At 35.6% G+C, this 9505-nt stretch overlaps 1 long non-coding RNA gene across 1 annotated transcript in view; it reads left to right on the forward strand.

The window, feature by feature from the left end:
- LOC140524154 (uncharacterized) overlaps positions 1-8818 on the forward strand; it is a 73710-nt gene extending 64892 nt beyond the window's left edge. The window contains exons 3-4 of the long non-coding RNA XR_011973583.1: positions 2886-3081; positions 8396-8818. This is a non-coding gene — a long non-coding RNA (uncharacterized lncRNA). The remainder of the gene's footprint in view (positions 1-2885; positions 3082-8395) is intronic.
- The last annotated feature ends 687 nt before the right edge of the window (positions 8819-9505 follow it).

Consider the following 9505-nt stretch of genomic DNA (forward strand, 5'->3'; position numbering starts at 1 on the left):
TTCTCTAAGTATATCATCATATTGTCTGCAGCAAGAGTGATAACTTAGCTTCTCTTTGCCTATTCTAATTCCTTCAATTTCTTTTTCTTCTCTTCTTGCTAACGCTAACATTTCTAGTACCATATTGAATAACAGTGGTGATAATGGACATCCTTGTTTCACCCCGATCTTATTGGAAATGCATCTAGCTAATCCCTATTATATATAATGCTTGCTGAAGGTTTTAGGTTGATGTTACACATCCTTTTAAGGAAGACTCCATTTATTCCTATGCTCTTCAGTGTTTTCAACAGGAATGGGTGTTGTATTTTGTCAAAAGCTTTTTCAGCTTCTACTGACACAATCATATGGTTTCTGTTAGCTTTGTTATTGATATGATCAATTATGCTGATAGTTTTCCTAATATTGAACCAGCCCTGCATTCCTGGTATAAATCCTACCTCATAAAAGTATTATTCTCATGATAACTTGCTGTAATCTTTTTGTGAATATCTTATCTAAAATTTTTGCATCTATATTCATTAGTGAAATTGGTCTATAATTATCTTGTTCTAGGAAAATGATAAACGTTGGAGAGGATGTGGGAGAGTTGGAACACTAATTCATTGTTAGTCAAGCCGTGAGCTCATCCAACCATTCTGGAGAGCAATTTGGAACTATGCCCAAAGGGCTACAAAAATGTGCATACCCTTTGACCCAGCAATATCGCTTCTAGGATGGTATCCCCAAGAGATGATAAAAAATGGGAAAGGGTCCCACATGTACGAAAATATTTATAGCAGCACTCTTTGTAGTGGCCAAGAACTGGAAATCCAGAGGATGCCCATCAACTGGGGAATGGCTGAATAAATTATGGTATATGAATGTAATGAAATACTATTGCACTATAAGAAATGATGAACAAGAAGACTTCAGAGAGGCCTGGAAAAACTTATATGATCTGATGCTGAGTGAAAGGAGAAGAACCAGGTGAACTTTGTGCACAGCAACGACCACACTGTGCGAGAGTTTTTTCTGGTAGACCTGGATCTTCATAGCAATGTAAGAACTTAAAAAAAAAAAAAATTCCCAATGATCTTCTAAGGCAAAATGCCTTCCATATCCAGAGAAAGAACCATGGAATTCAATCTCAGAATGTAGCAGATCATTTGTGTGTGTGTGTGTGTGTGTGTGTGTGTTCAATGTTTTGGTTTGTTATATGATTTCTCCCATTTATTTTAGTTCTTCTACACAGCATCACTATAGTGAAAATGTATTCAATAGGAATGTATATGTATATCCTATATAGAACTGTATGCTATCTCAGGGAGGGACGGGGATGGTGGGGGATAGGTAGGGGGGAAAAAACCTAAGTTTGATAGTAGTGATTGTAGAACACTAAAAATAAGTAAAATTAATATAATTATCTTATTCTGTTTTTTTGTTTTGTTTTGTTTTTTTATTTTTTGAAAAGACTGTAGTAGGCCAAATAAGTTTAGGAACCTCTGACCCACAATCCTCAAGGCTCTTTTAGTTCCCCATCTAGGTTCTGTTGTCTGATAGTATTATGAAGCCAGTGATCTTTATTTTCTTAGCCATACCTGCTGGATCCTTTCCTATTCTCTAAGAGTACAACTTTCTCATGCACTGTATGACCCTTAAAATTGGTGGTCGCAGGAGCCTGTAAATATGCATTGAATGTCTGATATAACTAAGAAATCATGCTAGGCACTTTGGAGGATTTAATGATAGCAGTAATTCACATTTGATGTTATTATCTCAAACTGTAATATTTACAAAACACTTTCCTCGAAACCACTGTTAAGTCAAATATAGAAATGAATAATTTTATGAAGTTTGAAACAGAGATAAAAAAAAATAGCACAAAACTTGATCTCTACCCTCAAGGGAGCTATCGTTAGGAGAAGAAATAAGCTGTGTATACAAATAACTAGAGTATAAATCAGTATAAGGTAAGTTCCATAAGAATGGGTTACACAAACAAGCACAGAAGGAATTTAGAAGGAAAAGACTCTTCTGCCTGAAATTACCTTTGAAAGATAGATAAGACTTTGTTGATCAGAAAAGAATAGACTGATTTTGTTAAGTACTGGAGGGTAGGGGTAGAAAGAGATCAGGATAAGGAAAGGCAAGGTGTGTTTCCTGAAAGAACATCAAATTAGGAAAATGTATTGAGTATATGGTTCTTGAACAGGAAGAGTGGGGGATCAAACCAGAAAGGTGTTAGACCATAGGTCTAATTCATGGAGAAAGGCCTCATCATGAATTACCAAGAAAAAGGGGGAGGTTTAACAAATATTTGTGATCTTTTTAGGAAGCTGAGAGGTCAAACATTTTGAAAGTAGAAACTTTCTGTTTTTTCCTCTTCATAATAGCTAAAATAGAGCCTTATATATTATAGACACTTAACTATTGTTTAAATTGAATTGAACTGAATTTTTGCTGCAGATAATGGGCAACCTTTGGAGGTTTTTGAGCAGAGGACAAGGATAATTAAAGAAGAAAAATTAGTGTGATAGTAGTTCATAGGTTCAACTGGAGGGAAGTGATGGTGATAGGCAGGGGAGGAGAACAGGGGAAGGGAAGAAGACTATTAGGAGACTGATATTATTGTATACTGCAGTAATTAAACTATCAAGTGGCAAAGGGCTAAATTTTGCATAAGCTATAAAATATTTGGAAATATAACTACCAAGATTCACTCAGGGACTATATAAATCCACCTATAAAACACTCTTTGCAAAAGTGACATATCTAAATAAGTGGATAAATATTGCTTCCTCTTGGGTAAGTGGTGCCAATATAATAAAAATGACAATATTACCTAATTTAATTTACATTGTACTTAATCAGTGTCTCACTGTTGTGTTCATCTTTTGTTGAAGAAGACCATGTCTTTAGAGAAATGATGGATGACTTCGCTTGACTTTGTTTTGAGTGAGGGAGGGCTGTGCAAGGTCAGCAGCCTCACTTTCTCCTCCTGAGCCATTTGGATCCATTGACCAGATATTCATCAGGATGACTGGAGATGACCCAAGATGCACTGGGAGACCTTGGTTCCTTTAGGCCAAGGCCTATCAGGTACTCACTTAGGGTGAGATAATGCCCATTCAGTGAATAGGTCTGTTTAAGTAGTCAGGCGATGGCCCCTTTAATGAGCCAAAGAAAAATAACTAAATCAAGCTGGGAGAGAAATAGCAACAGTTACTATTGATAATCACTCTTAAGCTAGGAGGGCGCAGAAAACAACCTGTAAGTGGAGCTTGGGCAGGGGCCTAGTATTGTCCTATCTATGGGCTTCAGAGAGTACTAGGTTTAAGGAGAAGGGAAGGGGAGGGAAGAAAGGGGAGGAGAAAGAGAGAAGGGAAGGGAAAGGAAGGGAAGGGAGAAATCTAGCCAGTAAACCTCGTCAATTGGGCATCCTCTGGCCATCCAAATTGCCTTCCTTTGGATAGGGGAAGGAAGGGGAGGGGGAGACATATAGGAGAGGAGGAGTTGACTTACCCAGTTAGCTGGATCCCCATTCAGGCAGCTGGGTAATAAAAATCCCAAAGGAATATTTAACGGAGTTAGAAAAAATAATAAATACATTCCTGTGGAGATGGAGAATTAAAAGGTTAATAATGGGGAAAAACAAGAAGGAAAATGATCTATCAGAACCAGATCTTAAACTATACAAAAAAGTAGTAATCATTAAAACAACTTGATACTGGTTTTTAAAAAGAAGTCTCAGTGGAACAGAGCAGATAAATAACATAGACACTAGCATTGTGTTCAATAAAGTGATCCCAGTTACTGGGGAATGGAATCACTTTTTGAAAAACAAAAACATTTCACAAAACTCAACAGAAGTCAGGCAGAAGTTAGGTTTATACCAAAACCTCATATCATACGCCAAGATAAGCTCCAAATGAATACATGATCTGGGTCACACCATAGACAAATCAGAAGAGCAAGAAATATATTACTTTAGAGATTTAGTAATAGAGAAAAATGTATGAGTAAACAAATAACAGAGATTACAGAAGATAAAATGGATTACTTTGATTATATAAAATTGAATCATTTTTGTAATAGCAAATCTAATTTAGCAAAAATAGAAAGAAAACAGGGAAGTGATAAAAAAAAAAAAAGAAAGAAAGAAGCAAAGTTCTCAGATAATGGTCCTATATCCAAGATACATAAGGAATATGAAGAACTAATTCAAAGTTATAACATTAAGAGCCATTCTCCAGTAGACAAGTGGTAAAAGGATGTCAACAGGCAGTCTTCAAAGGAAGGGGCACAAGCTCTGAATAACTATTCCAAAAATGCTTCAATTCAGTAACAAATAGAGAAATTCACATTAAAATAACTTTGAGGTTCCACTTCATACTCATTGAACTGGCAAGGGTGACCAAAGAGGAAAATGACAAATTTTGGAAAGGTTTCAGGAAACAGATACACTAGTACAATGTTAATGAAACTAGGAAATGACCTCGCCATAATTTTAGTATACGCTGCTGCTGCTCCTGCTACTACTCCTACCACTGTTGCTGCTGCTGCTACCACTACTACTACTACTACTACTACTACTACTACTACTACTACTACTACTGCTACTGCTGCTACTACTACTGCTGCTGCTGCTACTACTGCTGCTGCTATGCTTATGTTTATAAATCAAACAGAGGAAAAGCACTTGTATGTTCAAAAGATATTCATAACGTATCTTTTCCTGGTAGCCAAATATTGAAAACTAAAGGGTTATCTTACTATTAAGCAACAGCTGAACTAATTGTGGTCTATCAATGTAATGGAATATTAACGTACCATAAGAAATGACTAAATGGACAATTTCTAAGAAAATTAGGAACGTCTACAAGAATTGATGAAAAGTACCAGGAGAATAACTCTTTAGAATAAAAACAACTTTACAGAGAAAAACAACTTTGAAAGACTTTTAAAACTGATCAAAGAAATAAAAAACCATGAGGGCAAAAAAAAAATGCTGAAACATGTTACTTGCCTCTGGAAATGTGAGTGATGAACTTAAAATACAGAAAGAGACATATATTTTCAGACATAGCTAATGTACAAATGTTTTATTAACTAACATTTTATTTAAAATTTTTGCATCACTGTTCAAATAAAGGCATTTGAGGATGTAATGGATACAGTTCTGGGCCTAGAGTCAGGAAGACATGAATTCAAATCTAGCTTCAGACACTTACTATGTGACCCTGGGCAAGTCACTTAACCTCTGTTTGCCCCAGTTGGAGGAAATAGCACCTGCTTCACAGGGTTGTTGTGAGGATAGGATGAGATATTTATAACAAACAAACAGCAAAAAAAAAAAATGCTTTGGTGCAGTCCAGGCACATAGTAGGCACCATGTGAATGCTTATTTCTTTCCTTCCCCTAGTCCCACCCTATACTACAAATCGCTATTAATCCTTTAGACTGTGAGATCCTTGAAGGCAGGAACTCTGCTTATTTAATCCCCACCTTTTAGCACAACAGTTGAAATATAGTATACTCAATAAATGCTTACTCACTTGAATTAAATAAATGCTTTCTTTCTATGTTTTTTCTATGTTTTCCATGTTTTTCTAAAATCAATGAACTCATGATTTCTTATAGTACACAATGTTCATCAAACAGCTTGTTCAGTCATTCTCCAACTGACATGCATCCCTGCAATTTCCAGGTTTTTTGTCACCACAAAGAGAGCTGGTATAAAGATTTTAGAACATGCAGGTAGTTTCCTTTTTCCCTAATCATCTTTGGAAATAAACCTGTAGTGGTATTGCTTGGGTCAGAGGGTATAGGCAATTTAATAACTCTATGGACATAATTCCAGATTGCTCTCCAAAATGGTTGAATCAAGTTCACGGTTTCCCCAACAGTTTATTAGTGGACCCCAATTTTTTCATATCCCCTGTAACATTTGTCTCTTTTCCCTTCAATCATTTTAGCCAATCTGATAGGTATAAAATGATATCTTAAAGTTGTTTTAATTTGCATTTATCTAATCAATAATTATTTAATACGCCTATAAATTATTTTGATTTTTTCATCTGAAAACTGTCTGTTTATATTCTTTGATCATTTATCAACTGGGGAATAACTTATATTCTTATGGGTTTTAGAAGGTTCTTTATATATTTGAGATATGAGGCCTTTATCTGAGAAACTATGAAAAAATTTTCCCCAGTTTTCTGCTTTGCTTTTGATCTGGGCTATATTTGTTTTATTTGCATATATATGTATAAATTTAATATAATTGAAATTATCCATTTTACACCTCACTGCTCTCTACCTCTTGATTATTCATAAATTGTTCACCTATCTATAAGTCTGATAAGTTGTATAGTTCATGTTCTTCAAATTTTTTTGTAATATCTCTTTATATCTAGACCATGTATCCATTTGGTATAAGATATTGGTCTATGCCCAATTTCTGCTATACTGCTTTCTAATTTTCCTAACAATTTTTACCAAATAATGAATTCTTATTCCCCAAACTTAAGTCTTCGTACCTGCCAAATACAAAGTTATTATATTTATTTGCTGCTTTAAATTGCATGTCTATTCTGTTCCATTGATCTACTTTTCTGTTTCTTAGCCAGTGCCAGATAGTTTTGATAATTACTACCTTCTAATTTAGTTTAAGATCAGGTACTGATAAATCTCTTTACTTTACATTTTTTAATGTGTTGCTTTTTACTCTTCCAAATGAATTTTGTCATTATGTTTTCTAATTCATAAAAATAAGTTTTGGTAATTTAATTAGTATATGAAAAACATGTTACATATGCTATCTTATTCGATCTCATTTGAAAGTAAACAAACTTTAGGTCTATTGGATGGGCAACCCCTTTGCATTAGACTTGCACTTTCTGAGTCACTCAATATAGTAGGAAACAAGTACAGATCTTGTACTTCTCTGTGCAGTCACATTATCCCTTTATTTACTCCTCCAACTGTAAAGACTGAATGAGCTTTCCACTTCTCCCTTCAAGGGTCAGATTGCTTAGGAACTCCCCCTTTCTAGAATTCTGATCCCCAAACTCTTAGACATAGGTCATCCTTCTAGTAACCTTCAAGGCTGACTTGGTTTGTGAACTCTCCCTTCTCTGCTAAAAAGGCTAGGCTCTGATATTATGCTGCCTGAAAAATTACTATCTTCTCACCAGCTACCCAGGAGACTGTAATACAGAAACATGAGTTTTGTGCTGGAACCACCTCAAACTGACTCACGAGAGCCAATTATGAAATTCTCAGCATGATGTCTCAAGTAGTAGCCATGGGGGGAAAGAGGGGAGGGGAGAGGGGAAAAAAAAGGAAAAAGAGAAATTTGCATGATCTCTTTATTATATATTTAAAAGGAATAACAAGTTGTATATGATAGATTTATAGTTGCATGTGCAATCATCCTTTTTTTTAAAAATTATGCCACGTTAGGGAAATGTTTTATTCCATAAAATAAAAATAAACGTGAAAAAAATTTCAACATGAGCATTTATACTTCAGAAATCAGAAAATGCTACTCGTCAGGATTTGACTTACCATTTTGGTGATTATCTAGATTTAAGAATGTGATAGAAAATATTAATAAATTTTAAGGCGTATTGTGCATATATACTTTTTGGAGAGCCGCTTATTAAATATTTGCCAACAGGCTCCTGTTATGCATAAATTCACAGAGGCAAGCATGTGCCTGCCTCTGCCGTATGCTTCTATGTGAACTTTAAACACCATTAACTTCATTTGCCTGGGGCCAGAGACAAAGAGGGGCTACTGGGTAGCAATGTGATCCAACCATCAGAATGTTTATTAAACACTTGCTACGTGCAAGTGGACTGTGGATACAAAGTCAAAATATAAAATAGTCCATCCAAATATCTTGTGCCTATTTGTATCACTTTTAAAGATTGAGAATATTCTTTGACTTTTTAAAACACGGTTCAATGAAGTCCTGTGTTAGGTTGAGAGGGATGTGAACAAATCTACTCCTTGAAAACCATAACCCTCACTAGCAGAGAGATGTGGATTTGTTTGCATTTGGACACTGTTGGCATGAAATTCAGTTGGAAATGTCTCATTGAATGACAAATGTTAAGCTTGAACTTATTAGAGTTCACATTCCATTATAATGAACTCCAAAAGGCATTCAAAAAATTTTTTTTAGTAGAATTGCTAGAAATAGTAAGGCTATGACTAAAAAATCACAGCCACCCTACTTGCAAAGACTGACCAAGAATCAGAGGTGACAGCCAGTCTCTAGTGTGAATTGGAAAGTAAAAGATGGTTTATGAAGCCAGAAGAGGAAAGAATAAGCTTAGAGTGGGGAGTGGAGCTCTAGATTGTAGGCCATTAATTAAGAGATACTATGTAATGTATTCCTTTCCAGGCCCCATTCTTGACTCTCTGGACTTTCTCTACTGGACCCAGATGGCTCTGGAGAAGAAAGTGAGGCTGGTGACTTTGGACAGCCCTGCCTCACTTAAATCCAGTTCACTTGCAAATCAGGGCATCACTTTCCTGAGGCCATGGTCCTCTTTAAAAACAAAGGGCAAACAACAACAGCCACTTTTCTCTATCAAAACACAAAAGTGTCCTCATTCTGGAAGTTCATTTCACTCCTGGATTTCAACACTGAAAGTTTATTATGTCCTTGAATCTCCTTTCTCTAATTGGCTAGTTTCTCCTAGAACTCCTGTAGGTATATCTTGGAGATAATGTGGATTCTGTTCCAGACCAAGACACTGAAGTGTTATTGAAATAAAGCAAATCACATGAATCTTTTTGGTTTCATATATCATATAAAAAAAAGTCATGATTACATTATACTGCAGTCTATTAAGTGTGCAATTGTATTGTGCCTAAAAATGTACATGCCTTAATTTAAAAAAATACTTTATTGCTAAAAAATGTTAACCATCATCTGAGCCTTTAGTAAGTTGTAATCTCTTGCTAGAAAAGGGTGGTGGTTGCTGAAGGCAGGGGCGGCTGTGGCAGTTTTTTTAAAATAAGACAACAATGAAGTGTGCCACATGGATTAACTCTTTCTTTCACTTGAATTCTTACAGTCCGTTGTAGGGTTATTAGTTGGCCTAATTTCAGTATTGTTGTGTCTCAGGGAACAGAGAAGCCTGAAGAGAGGAAGAGAGATGGTGAATAGCTGGTCAACAGAGCAGTCAGAATCCACACAACAATTCATTGATTAAATTTGTCACCTTATATAGGAGCAATCTGTGGCATCCCAAAACAGTTACTATAATAACATCAAAGATTGGTGATCAGAGATCACCACAGCAGAATAATATATTATATATATGATAATAAGGAAAAAAGCTTGAAGTATTGTGAAAATTATCAATATGTGACACAGAGACACCATGTGAGCACATACTATTGGAAAAATGGTGTGCCTGTAGACTTGCTCATCACAGGGTTGCACAGCCTTCAATTTGTAAAAAACACAGTATCTGCAAAAGCTAGTCTTATCTTCATTCCTTTG

This window comes from Notamacropus eugenii, chromosome 2 (assembly GCF_028372415.1).
Source record: "Notamacropus eugenii isolate mMacEug1 chromosome 2, mMacEug1.pri_v2, whole genome shotgun sequence".
Taxonomy (NCBI): Eukaryota; Metazoa; Chordata; class Mammalia; order Diprotodontia; family Macropodidae; genus Notamacropus; species Notamacropus eugenii.